Here is a 17759-nt window from a genome sequence, read left to right as displayed (position 1 = left end):
CTGGGTCAAGAGAGAGCTCAATTTCTAGTTTTTTGAGAAATGTCCATATTATTTTCCAAAAAAGCTAGACCAGTCAAACTTCTCACTAACAATAAAGAAGAGTCCCTTTCTCCCTACATTCATGCCAATACTGGTTGCTTTTGTTCTTTTGTATGTGGGCCAGTCTCTGTGGTGTGAGATGATATCTAATTGTTGTTTTGATCTTCATCTCCCTAACGATTAGTGATGAAGAGCATTTTTTTCATGTGCCTTTGGCCATTCACATTTCTTCCTTGAGAAAGTTTCTGTTCATTGCATTGCCCCATTTTCTGATGGGATTGAATGTTTTCTTCTTGTAGAGTTCAACCAGTGCTTTGTATATCCTTTATATTAAACCTCTTATCAGTAGGGTATTGGGTGAATATCCTTTCTTAGTCTTTAGGCTGATTTTGTATCCTGGTCACTGTTTCTTTTGAGATGCAGAAGCTTCTTAGTTTATAACAGTCCCATTTGTTTATCTCTGCTTCCACTTGCTCGGTCAGTATCATTTCATCTTTGAAGATACCTTTGGCTTCAATGTAATAAAGGGTTTTGCTAACCTTTTCTTCAATGTACCTTATGAATTCTGGTCTGATGTTGAGTTCTTAATTCCATTTTCATCTGACTTTTGTGCATGGTGTTAGGTAGAGGTCTGAGCCCATTTTTTTGCAAGTAGCTGTCCAGTTTTGCCAGCACCATTTGTTAAAAAGGCTTTCCTTGCTCCACTTTATATGTCTTGCTCCCTTATTACAGATTAGATGATCATATATTTGAGGTTGTGTGTAAGGATATTCAACCCTATTCCATTGGTCTGCAGATCTAACTTTGTTCCAATACTATGACGTTTTAATTATTACCTCTTTGTAGTACTGTTTGAGGTTGGGAAAGGTGATGACTCCTATCTTTTTTTCCCCAAGAATTGCTTTAGCTATTGGTGGGGACTTGTTGTTCTGTATCAATTTCTGGAGTGTTTGATCAATTTCTTTGAAGAATGTCATGGGTACCTTTATAGGGATTGCATTGAATCCATATAATGCTTTGGGGAGTATTGCCATTTCGACAATGTTAATTCTCCCAATCCATGAGCAGGGGATGTGTTTCCATTTCCTTGAGTTCTCTTTTATTTCTTGAAGTAGTGTTTTGTAGTTTTCTTTGTGTAAGTCTTTTTTCTTCTTAGTTAAGCTGATTCCAAGGTTCTTGATTTTCTGAGGCCTGATTGTGAATGGGATAGTTTTTTTTTTATTTTCACTTTCTTCTCTTTCATTATTTCTTTTCTTTCATATATAGGAAAGCTATGGACTTTTCGGTATTGATTTTATAGCTTGTGACTTTATTATACAAGTCTATTGTTTTTAGGAGGTTCTTGGAAGATGCTTTAGGGTACTCTAAGTATAGTATCATGTCATGTGCAAGTAATGAGAGCTTGATTTCTTACTTTCCTGTCTGGATGCTCTTAATATCTTTTTCTTGCCTAAATGACAAGAATTTCCAGTACTACATTGAATAGATGTAGTGAGAGTGGGCATCCTTGTCTTGTCCCTGATCTTAGAGGGAAGGCTCTTAGTTTTTCCCCATTGAGGATAATGCTTGCCATGGGCTTGTGGTAGATGGCTTTTACTATATTGAAGAAAATTCCTTCAATTCTCATTTTGGTGAGAGTTTTCATTATAAACAGGGGATGAATCTTGTCAAATGCTTTCACTAAATCTATTGATATGATCATATGGTTTTTATCTTTTCTTTTATTGATATGATGTATTAGCTGATTGACTTGTGAACGCTAAACCATCCTTGCATCCTTGGAATGAATCCCAATAATAATCCAAACTTGGTTATGATGTGTAATCTTTTTAATGAGTTGTTGGATTCTATTTGCTAATATTTTGTTGAGAATCCTTGCATCCATGTTCATCAGGGATATTAGCCTGTAATTTTCATTTTTGTGGTGTCTCTGTTTGCTTTCGGTATTTGGGTGATAGGTGCCTCATTGAAACTGTTTGGGAGAGTTTCTGTTTCTTCAATTTCCTGGAAAAAGCTTGAAAAGGACTGGCAATAGGTCCTCTTTAAATTTTTGGAAGAATTTGCTAGTGAATCCATCTGGACCAGGGCTTTTGTTTTTGAGAAGACTTTTGATTATTGTTTCAATTTCTTTGATAGTGATAGGTCTATTCAGGTATTCCAGATCTTCTTGGCTCAGCCTAGAAAATGTAACCAAGATTTCAAAGTGGACCCAGATATCTAGCAAAACAGAGACGTTTTAAGAATTTGTTAAACTGTGGTGTATAGTGTGAGGATTATGTTGGAGACAGGTAAATAATGGCCTGAAGTTGCTGGCTGAAAAAAGTACAACATTGGGGCTGGAGTGATAGCACAGTGGGTAGGGCGTTTGCCTTCACATGGCCGACCCGGATTCGATGCCCAGCATCCCATATGGTCCCCCGAGCACTGTCAAGAGTCATTCCTGAGTACAAGAGCCAGGAGTAACCCCTGTGCTACGACAGGTGTGACCCAAAAAGCAAATAATAATAATAATAATAATAAGTACAACATGGAGTATTGTTTTTATTAGAGAATGGACATTGGATCTCAGTTAAAAATCAGTAAGTTGAATGTGTTCACTTGTGCATTTTTTTCAAATTATAATGTACACATATGTGCATATATAGTATAGAGCTGTGTCATAATGATCCCTTCAGAGGATAATAGGTGTATGAAAACAAATACAAGGATGATGATAAACTCAGAGATAAAAATCCAAGAAGAATGGAAGAAGGGGTTTTAGCAGACATATATTTCACCTGACTTCAGAGTCTTAAGGTGCCCAATGAGGGTTCCTACTTTCTATGGAGCAGAAAGCATTGCAGTGGTATGTAACATGCTCTGAGAAGGGGACCCACTGAACTGTGACAATCCTACAACTTTCAGCACCAAACAGTAACAAACATAAAGCAGTTGGGTACTATCCAATCTTGGCCAACAGGACTCCTGCCCAGGACTTTGGATTTTGAGAAAATGACATCCCATACAAAGAGAAGTGGAGAGACATTCCCAAGTGCAGGACCCTACTAGCTGTGTCCAGACACAGCTGCACTCTGGACTGTTATGTCTGTGTTTCACCAAAACAAATCTGATTCCAAGCATGCTCATACATACTCCAGGGAAAAATATGGGAGGGGCATCCTTTCCTCATTATAATCACTTACCAAGCAGACATTATAGCTGAGTTCTTATTATGTGGGCCTCTGCTTCTTCATCTGTGAAGTGGGGTCAAAAAAGATACTTCTGCCAAGAGTTGCTGGAAGGATGCGGATGCAAGTGTGTATAGACCAGTGTCTCACACACAGACTCAATGCTCACTAAGTATTGGGCAACAGAACTGAATCTGTGTCCATAGGCAGCACAAATATTTTCCCATGACAAGAATTCAGCTGGATAAAGAGGGAAAAAAACATCTTTTTAACTGCTAGCTTTTTAGAAGATAGAGATCAATTTTGTGAGGGCAGTAGTAGAAGTATAGTATTGGTTTTTAGTCATGTTTTTCCCAACCAATTCATCATTTTAACTCCTAATAATACAGCTGTATTTTTATAAGAGTTACTTTCAGTGGTACTTGGGTTTCCTGGAGCAGTACCCTGCAGTGCTTGGAGACCAGGTAGTGATGGGGATCAAACTCACGGCTTTGTTTATGACAGACATGTGCTCTACTCTTGAGCTATCTCCTTGGTCCGAGTAAAAAAGTTTTATATTTTGTTTTTTTAAAAAATCTTTTTAATTTAAAAATGGTCAGAGAAGAATTTGCTGTAAGTGATTCTGGAACTCCCTAGTGTCAATCGTAGAAAAACAACTCTTAGGTTACACTAACTGAGACTTACTTATCTCTTTAACCTCTTCCTGTATCACATCTTTGCAATCCTCAGCGATCCAGTCACTCTTTTTTTCCAGTATAATTAGATTTATATAATTTTCATAGGCATCATCTCCTAGTTTCTGACACCATGTAAGTGTTTAGTTTTGTTGCCAAAGGAGGTTGCAACAGAGAGGAAACATGTGAAACATGTAAGTTGAAATCTTGGAACAGGAGATAAATTTGCCTAATACTTCAGGCTCTTGATAGTACAAACAACTGAAAATTTTTCCAGAACCAAATAACACAGGCTTAATGCTCATTCATGCTGTACACCCATTATGGTCCCAGACAGTCTCTGTCATCAGAACGAGTCAGAAACCCTGACTAATGGTTCAGTCAGCACTACAAATGCTTTTATTACCTGGCAGAGCGAAAGCAACTTTCTAGAAATAGGAGAAGAGGCAATGACTTCCCAACTTCAAACAATAAAAGATAAATCAGAGCAATCCTTCGTAGAATAAAAATCAAATCAGCCTCAGAAGCAAAATCAATTCAAGAACAGGGTTATCATATCTATTGTTAAAAATTTCTATAAGGACTAATATGACATGCAGCATATTCTTTCATTAAAAAATAGCTCAGGGAATAAGCTAGTTCAGACATGCCTTCTGTCTTGAGTCTCATTAATTCACGGTCAATAAGACACACAATTAAAAGAAAGAGACCTATTTCTAGAGGGGCTAGGAGTATTACTGCCAGAATATGAGGTTGATCAGAGTCAAGCTGATAAAAAGTCAAGAAATATTTTTTTTATTGTATTTTATTATTTTTTTTAAAGTTGTAGCTTTACAATTTTTTGTGCTTTGGTTTCAATTATACAATGATCAGATACCCATCCCTCCACCAGTGCCCATTTTCCACCACCATGGATAATATCCCTCCCACCCCCATCCCCCCATCCCCCCGTCTCTGTGGCAGGGCAATCCCCTGTGTTCTCTCTCTCCTTTTGGGTGTTGTGGTCTGCAAAAGAGGCATTGAGTGGCAAACATGTTCAGTCCATAGTCTACTTTCGACATGCATCTCCCCTCCTGGGAGGATCCTCCAAACATCCTTTATTTGGTGCTCCCTTCTCTATCTGAACTGCCCTTTCCTCTAGGATACCCGGCTGGCCTCTAAGTTATGGAGTAATCCTCCTGGTGCTGATCTCAGCTATTCTTGGGTATTAATCTCTTACTTTGTTACTTTATATCCCCCAGATGAATGCAATCTTTCTATGTCTATCCCTCTCTTTCTGACTCATTTCGCTTAGCATGATACTTTCCATATTGTACCACTTGTATGTAAATTTCATGAAAGTCAAGAAATATTTTAAGAGCTGTGATGCTCAGAGCTTAACAGCAAAAATTATATGCTCCCTTTCAAAAATGAAAAGAGAGGAAAAAAATATTTTCCCCAAGGAAAACATGAATGGCCAATAGGGATATGAGAAGAGTGCTCATTTTCACTTATGATTAAGAAAATGCAAATCAAACCAGCAATGAGATATCATCTCACATCAGTGAGAATAGCATATATAAAAATAGCCAGTGTTGGTAGAATTGTGAGCAGAAGGAAACAGCCATTCAAAGTTGGTGGGAATTGTCTCTGGTTCACATTCTCTGGAAAGCACTTAATCACTTAATCACTTAACTTCCCGTTAGTCGTCGATTTGCTCAAGCGGGCGCCAGTAACGTCTCCATTTGTCCCTGTCGTGTGCTAGTGTAGCCCAATGGCATCTGTTCGCTCTGGGAACATGAAGAGCCTCAAACCGATCGTTCATGATCTTGACGAAGAAGTCTGATCATCTGGTAGGTGGGCAGCCACGCGGTCTTTTGACATCCCGTGGAATCCATTTTGGAAATTTCTCCAAAATGCAGGAATAGAGCACCTATATGATCCACTGATGTTGCTTCTTGGCATCTGTCCTCAAATAACAAAATCTTTAACTTTACAGGATATATGCACTCCTAATTTATCACCTAATTTATCACCTCATCTAGTACAATAACCAAAATATGAAAACAACCCAAATGCTCATCTATAGATAAATCAATAATGAAGTTGTGTTATATTTCTACAATGGAATGATATGCAGCTGTAAAAAAGGACAAAAATAATGCAATTTACAACAACATGGATGAGACTAGAGTGAATTCAGTCAGAAGAAAGGGGATAGATATAAAGTCATCTCTCTCATATGTAGAATATAGAGACATTTTCAGGAAAAAACAAATAGCCAAAGGCAACAGACTTGGATAGTTGGCCCAAATTTTAGCTTATGGGAAGGGAGGCGGGGAAAGGAGAATAGGAAGGTCATTTGTGAGCCTGGTGGAGGTAACTGGGTGCCTTGGTAGTATGTGTGGTGTTGAAATGATGTAAGAATAAAACTACATTAGCATTGCTGCAAATAACAACCCCGTAATAAGTATTTTAAAAGAGTTGTGGTGCTGGAGAAACCATGAAGCTCATCTAGAAATTCTATCATGGACCAAGATTTAAACCCTCAGGGCCAGAGAAATAGTACAGTGGGTAAGACTCTTGCCTTGCACATGGCTGACTTTGGTTTGATCCCTGATAGCAGAGACAATTCCTCAAGTCTGATGCAGAGGTAGAAGTAAACTCTGAGCACTGCCAGGTATGGCTCACGAACCAAAAAGTGATATACCTGAAATCTTGCTTTCTATGTGCAGAAAGCAGGAATCGTTGCTAAAAAAGATGATTCCCAAATACTCCTCTCATATGGAGTGTATTAGAAAAGGAAGGATTTTTCTGTAGAATTAAGGGCTTTGAATAGAGCAACAGGGCTCCAATGACGAGCAAAGTTCTCCCAAGAAGCCATATAATCATGAATTTTTCTTTTCTGTGTGTATGGGGACCACTAAGGTTTCTGAAATGCTGTATCTCTGTACTCTGTCAGTATTCCACTTGCTCTTTCCAGATGAGAAAATATATGGTGATAAACTATCCACAACTCACCATTGGAATATACAAATGGGGGTGATTCAAGTGCTTGGTACAGGTCACTCCTTCCTGCCTCTCCCCTCTCCCTTCGGGGTCCTGGCTGTCATGCCCACGAACTGCCTCCAGGTGCCATTTAAGTGCATTAACAGCCATCATCCAGAGATTCACAAACAAATCTCTGAATCGAGCAGCTTGCTGCAGAGATGCCTCTGGACCCTAATTATTTAAAATTTTGGAATTCCAAGAGCACAGAGCTTTTGCAGCTGTGAGACATCTCATGCTATTTGTAATAAGCAATACAAAAGAAATTATCTACCATCTGCTTGTTGGGAAGGCTTGAGTCATGGTGGGAAAATTCAAAATCATGGTGGTGGGAAGATGTAATGGTGATGGGATTGGTGTTGAAATATTGAATGTAACAACTTTATGAAAATAAAATTTTAAAAAATAGAATAAATGGGGGAGACTGCCCTTGATCCTACATGTGAGAAATTTCACATACCAACCCGAAATCCTGAACTTTGAGTTAGATTTCATGTCTAGATCAATGAGTTCATTTGCATTTGGAAAATAGACTAAACACTGGTTTACAAGAGAAGTAGTTCGGTAATTTATTGCTGCTGCTCAACAAATATTTCTGGGTCTTTCTCTTTCTAGAAAAGTAGTGGTATTTGCATTTTATTCTCCCTTGCAACTAGGTGGAATTGTGCAGCCAGTTTTGATCAATGAGTTGTGAAGATAACAGTTACTTGTGGGTCCTTCTAGATGAATCAAAAGGGTCCTTTTCCTTTAGTCTGGCCACAAATTTATTAAAAATGATCACTGGTTTATCATCGTCAGTCGGTGAATAACTACAATAAGAACTTTGATAGTACTACAGTATCAAATGATAGTATAGTTATTTTGCTGGGCACCTGAGACTTGGGTGTTGTTCCTTACAGTACAACTGACAGACACAGTTAAGAATGGCTGATTTTAGACAAACATGAATCATTTGCCCACCCACTTCTTTTTTAGTCTCTGAGAATTGTGACTCTTGCTGATCACAAGAAATGTGTGAGAATTTCCATCACTCTGATTTGATTGGAATTGACAAGATGACACTCATGAGTCTATTTACTCAACTTTAGGGACAAGAAATAGCTGGATCTTCTATGATAAGATCATTCTGGAACTCTAGGAACTCTTTGAGCTCTCCCCACTTACCAAAGGTATATTTCATAACTCAGGAGACAGCTAAGTAGGTGATACAGGAATTCACGGGGTGAAAAACATTAATAATCCTCTTATAGTGCTCTCAAGCCTCTTGCATTATTGAGTTCTAAGATTAGATATGAAGGACTTATCATACTTAGCACTGAAGCTCAAACACCTTAAGAAATTGGTAATATTGCAATATTCTTCGTTGTATTATTTGGGGGAACAATCAATATAGTGGGAACAGTGAGACTAGAAAATGCTCCATGTCAATGTCTTCTTAGGCACAGGTCCTTCATTTTCTGAATTTCAGGTTTATTGCCCTTAAGATAGGGTGATGGTGATAGAATTGTTGCATTTTGAGAGAAAAACCTGACCTAATAGACACATGAGCACTAAATATGGTAAACATTTGTGGAGTGAAAGTTTTACTAGATGCTGTTGGTACTTTCCTGATGCTGTTAGTTCTGATTCCAGTTCAGTGTACATATCTCTTAGCCTTGTAACTATTTCCAGTTGACCCCTTCATCAGAGAAAGATTCTCTGAAGATGTGGTGTCCTCCCATAAGTCAGTGATAGTCAGTAAGGATGCCCTCAAACAAACTATTTTCTCTAGAAGGAACAACTCAAACGCCAATCTTTCATCACATGTTCTTCTTGTTCAGGTATTCCCATCCTGTTTCCCACCATCCTTCTGTCCCTCTTGACCATTAAAATATTTTCAGAAAAGTCTCTCTCAGGATCAAGTTCTAGGAATCTCCTCCTAAGATAATAGCTACTATTAATCAAAAAACAACAGACTCCTAAGAGTTCACTGTAGCTGTTGAATAAAATATAAGGGTACCACTTTGAGATAATTTAATGATGTAATAAATAAGGTCCCTAAACCATTCAACTCCAAAAAAGTTTCTTCCAAGCTCAAATATTTGTGAAAGACAAGGATAATGAGTAGAAAAGAAGAAAAAGATAATGGTAAGGGAAACTTATAATAGACTTGGTGAAGTAGTTACAGAGGATCGACTGAGTATATGCCACAAAATTGTCCTTTCTCATGATACTTTTCTCTATCAGTATGTTCGATGCTGTGAACGGGGACACCCCAAGGGACTTTCCTAATGAGTAAAAGTATTGCTTCATTTCTGGAGGAATGAGCTGAGTATTCCACACCAGGGAGTGGTCTTTTTGTCCAGGCTGAGACTCACATCCTTTTCTTGAAGAAATCCAGTGGTTTCCCTCACTGCTTCACTCTTGGCAGAAGAAAGTGTAGCTTGGAATCTTGAACATCAGTTATCACAGACACTTGATGTCCAAGAAGACTGAAAATAAAGGAGAGGTTAGCCCAGGCTGGGTCAAGGGAGGTTATGATTTGTCAACAAAGCTCACAATTTGGGGAAATCAGCGAAGATCTAGGTCACAGGCAGATCATGTGATATGATTGGAAAAGAAGTCATACTGGAAAATGAACCATGGTTTCTTTCAGCTTAGTTGTGATTTATCATGACAAAAATGGTAATGGATGAAGGAGAAAAAGGAGGAGAAGAAGAAGAAGAAGAAGAAGAAGAAGAAGAAGAAGAAGAAGAAGAAGAAGAAGAAGAAGAAGAAGAAGAAGAAGAAGAAGAAGAAGAAGAAGAAGAAGAAGAAGAAGAAGAAGAAGAAGAAGAAGAAGAAGAAGGAGGAGGAGGAGGAGGAGGAGGAGGAGGAGGAGGAGGAGGAGGAGGAGGAGAATAACAACAACAAGAGGAGGGGGAAGGAGAAGAGGAAGAGGAGGAGGAGAATGATGGAGAAGAGGAAGAGGAAGAGGAGGAGGAAAAATAGAAGTGAAATAATTATTAGCATAAACTCTTTGTATGTGCCAAATACCTAATGTATGTTCTATCCTAAAATCCTCTACATTATAGGCATCATTGGTCCATTTCACATGTGAGGAAAGTAAGACTAAATCAATAATCCAATGACTTATTGCTAGGAAAGAAACAGAATAAAGATTTAACCTTGGTTTGTCACTTCACCTCTAATTCACATTAACTTACAGTCAGTTTGCTCATCTCCCAAAAGGAGTAGTTAAACATGTCAAAGATTCTCTCCCTGGGGTTCATAAAATCCTATAGTCTGAAAGGATTTCTGTCCTCTTCAAGACAGGAAAATTTTGGATCAGGAGGATAAGCAATGAGCGAAGTGAGACTAGGTCTTAAGTGAACTTTTCATTCAGACAAATCAATTTTGGAAATTCCATGGCATTTTCCTCATGTACAGTATGTTATCCATGCCTGATAAACATCAGAGAAATGATAGAAGCTTTTGGAGTGTTCCAGGAAATCCAGCTCATGCAAAAGGCACGTCTCACTGATGACGGCTGTTCTGTATTTGCTTTTTCCTCTGTAACTGGAGACACGAGATATTTCCAGACAATGTTTAGAAGACAAAAATCTGATTACTCTAAATAACACACAAAAATAGATCCTGAAGCTTTGCATATTCATTCTGATATTAAATAAGGGGGCACAAGAGTGCTTTATTTGATTTTTTGAATTTATCAATTTAAAGTTGCTGCTTTTAAACATTTGAGAGTGAAAGCAGTATTTATCTTTGACATACTGTTTTCTTTATACTTCTTTACAAAAATTAATGGCACTTACCCATTCAACATTCGAATTTAAGCTGATGCTGTGTCTCCATTTTTCTTACCTTGGCATGGAATTAAATGATGTTTCTCATCGTTTCGGTGGGAGGATTAGCGAACTGAACTTTAAAGGCTATCAGGAATAAAAGGTCTAAAGTAAATACAGGTGTATCTTTTCCAGGGACTCCATGTTCTTCTGTTCTTGCATGGCCTATGTCAAATGTGTGTGTGCCTCCACCAGGCCTTTCTGTCTGCAGCCAGGTGACAAGGAGAAAGAGCGCTTCCCAAACCACCTCTCAAGACACCTGCACCTCTTGTTACCTGTGGTTCTGTGATATACAGAGCCCTGGCTTCCTGTTTATGCCATTGTGCCTGGAAGGAGGGGGGTCCAGAGGTTTCAATGCCCTTAATGTCAGTCACAAATTTAACCTTTTTGGGGACGCTACCCTTAATGAATCTACAATCCTTCACTGCATAGATTAAAGGGCTCCTCATGCTTCTTGATGAAGAGATGTCTTGTGACGTCCTCAGTCAAATGACTGCATCATAGCAAACGGCTGCCATTATCTGGTGGAGTTTGTGGAATTTGGTGCATTCCTGTTAAAATAAGAGATTAGACTTACAGGGCTGTGTGTAGCTACCTCCTGAGCTGTGGTCAAAGGCCATAGCAGGAAAGCTTGAGTAAAGAAGACTGAATGTTTCAACTCAAATTACCCTCCTAACATTGTTAGGAGGGACTGTGTTCCTTGCTAATACCACTAGAGGGATATGCAAAATTAAAAGACAGGATGTATAGAATTTTAGAGATTCCAATTGTAACCAACAAGGGAACTCAGAGAAGGAAACATAGATACTAGGTAGTTGGCGCTCCCAGTCAGCCACTGGACCACAGGAAGCAACTCTTTCTCTAAAGATAATTTTTAATTAGTGTATTTATATTAGTGTATTCAATAAATTATGTGAGACACTGAGCATTGAATCTTTGAAGAGGTTCTGTGTTAAATGATTTTGTGCAACTGTAGACTAACATAACCATTCAAAGTCCAATTAAGGAAGACTAAAGTAAGAGACGGGGCTGGAACGATAGCACAGCGAGTAGGGCATTTGCCTTGCACTCAGCCAACATGGCTGACCCGAGTTCGATTCCTCCACCCCTCTCAGAGATCCCAGCAAGTTACCGAGAGAATCTTGCCCTCATGGCAAAGTCTGTCAAGCTACCTGTGATGTATTCGATATGCTAAAAACAGTAACAAGTCTCACAATGTTACTGGGCCCGCTGGAGCAAATTGATGAACAATGGGAGGACAGTGACAGTGAAACTAAGTGACAGTGTTCATAGGTTCAAAGCCGTACATGAATTTTCAACATAAAATATTTTCAACTCAGTGATGGAGTGGGCTGGAGCGATAGCACAGCGGGTAGGGAGTCCGCCTTACAAGCGGCCAACATGGCCGATCCGAGTTCGATTCCTCCGCCCCTCTCGGAGAGCCCGGCAAGCTACCGAGAGTATTCGATATGCCAGACACAGTAACAACAAAGTCTCCAATGGAGACGTTACTGGGCCTGCTCGAGCAAATCGACGATCAACGGGAGGGCCTTTACCTTTACCTTACCAGTGATGGAGTCTTATTTTCATTCAAAGACAATCTATATAAGAATAGATGCAAGATAGAAAAACAACTGGAAATGAGTGGGCAGGGAAAAAATAAGATCCAATATGGCATCTTTCACTTATACAACAGTGAAAATAAAGAACAGATGTTTGTCAGAACACAGATAAACAAAGAAATACAATTTTAAGTAGACTAGAGCAAATTCAAAAAGACTACATGCAGTGTGACACTTTATTTATAAAGCACAAAAATAAATAAGCCATACTTAGGCATGTGTACACATGGAATCAAGCCATTTTTTTTTAAAGTCAGGGAATTCTTAGCAAAACTCTTAGCAATTTTCTCTGGGGAGGAAAAATGAATGGGATAGGTCAAGAGAAGTTATCGGTTATGTTCTGCTCTCTCTGGTTCTAGCAATGGGAAATGGTTTAGTGAACTTCTAGGTCCTGTGGCATTATAGCTTATGTTTGGAATATTAATGTATATAAATATATGTGTGTCAAAATAAAATAAAGAATTTGGGGGTGAGACATACAGAATTACAAGCTCATATGCCTATATATAATTAATAAAATAATTATAAATAGTTATAATAATCAATATGTTAATCAACTAATCAATGTATTAATTAATTTTTATAAAATATATCAATCAATCGATATATTAATTATCATCACTGTATAAAAAAATTGGGCTGGAGCGATAGTACAGCGGTAGGGCGTTTGCCTTGCATGCAGCCAACATGGCCAACCCGAGTTGAATTCTTCCGTCCCTCTCGGAGAGCCTGGCAAGCTACTGAGAGTATTTTGCCCGCATGGCAGAGCCTGGCAAGCTCCCCGTGATGTATTCAATATGCCAAGCACAGTAACAACAAAAGTCTCCAATGGAGACATTACTGGGCCTGCTCGAGCAAATCGATGAACAATGGGAGGACAGTGACAGTGATATAAAGAAATTAATTTAGTGATCATTTAAATTTTAATTAGCTATTTATACTGCTATTAATAAATTGTATTTACATTAATGCATTATATTATTAATATACAATAAATGTATCAATACATAAATATTAAACACATAATGATTAATATGTTCATCGATTTTGCTCGAGTAGGCCAAGTAACATCTCCATCATGAGTTTGGGATATCGTATACGTCATGGGTAGCTTGCCAGGCTTTGCCATGCAAGCGAGATACTCTCGGTAGCTTGCCAGGCTCTCTGAGAGGGGCGGAGGAATTGAACTCAGGTTGGTCATGTTGTCCATGTGCAAGGTAAACGCCCTACCTGCTGTGCTATTGCTCCAGCCAATTAATATGATGTCACTGTCCCCGTCCTCCCGTTTTTCATTGATTTGCTCGAGTGGGCCCAGTAACATCTCCATTGTGACAATTGTTACTGTGTTTGGCATATCGAATACATCACGGGGAGTTTGCCAGGCTTTGCCATGTGGGCAAGATACTCTTGGTAGCTTGCCGGGCTCTCCGAGAGGGGCGGAGGAATCGAACTCAGGTCGGCCCTGTTGGCTGCGTGCAAGGCAAATGACCTACCTGCTGTGCTATCGCTCCAGCCCTAATATGATGTAATAATATAAAAATAATTTGTTTCCTAGCTTTTCCATTTGTTATTTATTGCAATGGTATTTAAAAGGTTCCACAAAAATAAATTAACTAGCCACCTCTGATCATGAAAAGAGAGCAAGAAATCAGAATATAGGGGTTGCACTTCCTTATTAACCAAGTTGTATGACTTCCAATGTGTGTCTCCTTTGAAGGAATGGTTTTGACCAAACTGTGTGACCTACAATGTGAAGTTCACTTTTGTTCACATATGTGGCTCCAAAATCAAAACAAAGTGGCAGCCTGGATATTTAGAAATGAGGAAATTTCCTCTGTGATGTTAATGACATTTTGAGTTTGTGTGTGACATAGGTTTGGCTCCAAGGGAAGGTGAAATATATTTTCAAACGATAATTTTATTTTTACCAAATTTATTTAACAAGTCTAATAAGCTAATTATTTATTTATTTATTTATTTATTGCTTTTTGGGTCACACCCGGCAATGCTCAGGGGTTACTCCTGGCTCATGCACTCAGGAATTACTCCTGGCGGTTCTTGGGGGACCATATGGGATGCTGGGAATTGAACCCGGGTCAGCCATGTTGACTGCGTGCAAGGCAAATGCCCTACCCGCTGTGCTATTGCTCCGGCCCCAACTTATAAGCTTATTAAAAGTGTTAGTTAGCAAGATCTATTTAAATAGGTTCTGGCATCAGTGGAAAGTATTGTGACATATAATATCTACATATTAAACATAAAATATTTGCTTCTTTACCTCAAGAAAATCCAAGAATGAATAACACTTAAGCTATTTCAGAATATTGTATTTAATATTCAGATCAGGGCTGAGCATCCTCCACCCAGATCCTCCATATTCCAGTAGGCAGGGGTCACACCCACCAACTGGCCCCCTGGCGCCGTGTAATCCCATCAATGGCCAAGACCCAGAGACTATAAAAACCAGCTCCTGGAAGCACGGCCGCATTTGCATTTGTGGCTGAGGACATCTTATTATCTCTTTCTTACTTTGGACAAACTGGCAGGCTACCGAATGTAACCTACTCACACGGCAGTCTGGCAAACTCCCCATGGCGTACCCAATATGCCAAATACCAGTAGCAATGATGGGTCTCATTCTCCTAACCCTGAAAGAGCCTTGAATATGGCACTTTTAAAAAAATCTCAGGGTTAGGATGAAGGAGACGTTACTGGGGCCTGCTTGAGGCAATCGATGAACAACAGGATGGTCATGATCGTGATCGTATTTAATATGTATGTTGCCCTGGAGTATAAAATAAGAATCTATCATTGTTCCTTGGGATTAATGGTCTCCATTCCATATACAGTTCTATCACTATATGAGAATCTCATGCTGAATGTAAGCTTTCTCTTTAAGACCATGTATTTTATTTTCAATGTGACTTGAATGTTTGCCATTTACTTCCATAATAGTAGTTTTCCTGTACTAGAGAAAAACCTGCTTTATTGGACTTACTGAAAGACTCGATATTTGCATACTATCCTTTATGAATAATTTAAGGAAATTTTATGACCTGACACTCAATAGAATTATTCATCAATTATTTCTTGTTTTCTCCCTTTTGTTTGTTGTGTTTTTTTTTCTTTTTGGGTCACACCCGGAGATGCTCAGGGGTTACTCCTAGCTTTTGCACTCAGGAATTACTCCTGGCAGTGCTCGGGGGACCATATGGGATGCTGGGAATTGAACCCGGGTCGGTTGCGTGCAAGGCAAACACCCTACCTGCTGTGCTATCGCTCAAGCCCCAAGTTTTCTCCCTTTTGTTACCTGGTAAAATTGTTCTTCCTTTTTCATTGTTAGGTAGTCTTGTGAGTTGCTTTAGTCATTGAGATACGCAGAAGTGAAGTACATACCCTTTAAGCGAAAAATAAAAAGCTGGTATCTGGTTTATGTGAAAAATTTTATAATACGTGATTATATGCCACTTAATACCATGTAATGTTGCATTTTCACTAACTTTAGAACTTAGGATGTGTCTATAATGTATATTTAAGCTTCCTAGGTTAGAGTCCTTTGGGCACTATAATTTTTATTTTTTATTTAGTCACCATGAAATTACAAAGATTTTCATGATTGGGTTTTAAGCTTATAATGTTCCCACACCAATCCCTTCACTGGTGTCCACTTCGTTCCAACAATGTCCTCCCCCATTTTTCTCCCACCAGCCAACACTGTAAATTTAATCCATAAATTTCACCAGAAAGAACTCGAGATACTTCATAAGCAGAACTAACAAAATGGGAATTGAAGTAGAGGCAACAACCAAAAGATGTTGGAATCCACATTTATTGATAAGAGATATGTACACAAAAGTTAAAACACTTAGTGAAGAATTGAATTCACAGATTATTTCCAGTATATAAAGAATGTCCAGTTATTTTACACATAAAATGTTACAGTAATCAGTCCACATTGTAACAAATCTTAGAAAGATAAAGATGAAAACAAACAATCAAAACCCTCAATTATACAAAATGTGCTTTGCCAACAAGGCATTTCCTAGTACCGTATGTAAGAAATGATCCCAAAGTTAGTGGAAGTTTTTTTTAATCCTTTTGTATTTATTAGTTTTTAAATACTAAGTGCTATAAATGCTTTATGCTACATGACATTAGATCAATGTGAAATGTAAGGAAAACAATTATTCTTTCATTCTGGACAATCAAGAATGTTGAAATCGATTCCTGCATAGGTCTAGTTTTCTTTCTGTGAGGTCTTCCATCCTGAATTTAACAGGAGGTGAAGAAACCACATTTTCAAGGGGAGAAAGTGTGCCTTACACCATACTCATCCTTTCACTTTAATCTTTGAAAAGCACATGAATGTGTGCTGCGTCTTTACAAGATTCCTCAGACTTCACTCCCCTCATCAACAGAAATAGATACTTAGTCTTCACAACGGCTCCTGGCCATCCTTTTCTGTTCTTGAAGAGGAGAAAGGGCTGCCGGAACTATAACCTCACAGCATTCCATTAGTGATAATTAGACTAGTGCATGTTTTAGGAGACAAGTATATAAGTACTTCGATCACTCAAAATATGCACACAGCGTGTAGTAGTTAGAGGTCTTACTGTCTTCACATATGTGAATCTGTGCTTCATCAGCTGCCTTTGTGCAACCCCAAAGTTTGCACTGATCATTCCTGTGCTTCCAAAGCTCTTTCAACAGACAACTGTGCTTTTGACTACACAAATTGTGCTTTTATGGGTTCAACCTGCTGGGTAATTAGTAAATGTCTTTCCTGTACAGGGACAGGACTCTTCAGAGCTTTCCACTTTGAGCATCATGATGAGTGTTGGACAACCCTACAGAGGCAGCCCATTACCTCAGGATATGATGCTAACAGGCATATAAGCAGACTAACCATTTGTCTCTTTAAGGCCAATCCACCAAGCCAAAGACAACCATAAAGATCTTCATTCTAGACCTAAGCCCAGATAATCAACAGTTCCACTGTTTTGCTTTTTTTGCCATGTGTTATACAGACGTCAGCTGACCTTAAGAATCAAGACACACATCAGATCCTCCCCTGTTCTGAGTTGTATATTTACAAAGATGTTTGGACACACAAATTTTCAATCATTGATACAAAGGATTCATGGATAAGTTCTTCACTCATGTACAGCTGCTAATCACATTTAGAAAGAAGAGAAATGATTCACTACTAGGTATCTAAGAAGGGTGTTTTTCAAAACACCAACCAACATATCTACTGCATTTAGGTGAACAGGCAAAAAATAACATTTAAATTAAATTACAATACGTCTATGTACCATTTCACTGAAATTACACACACATACCTACATTATAGCTACACAAAGTGCATAGGCACTGTTCTTCATGCGTGAACAAAGCGTTACTGCACAC

This window comes from Sorex fumeus, unplaced genomic scaffold (genome assembly GCF_029834395.1).
Source record: "Sorex fumeus unplaced genomic scaffold, SorFum_2.1 ptg000007l, whole genome shotgun sequence".
NCBI classification, from domain to species: Eukaryota; Metazoa; Chordata; class Mammalia; order Eulipotyphla; family Soricidae; genus Sorex; species Sorex fumeus.
The sequence above is the reverse complement of the archived record's forward strand: the minus strand, read 5'-3'. Positions refer to the sequence as shown.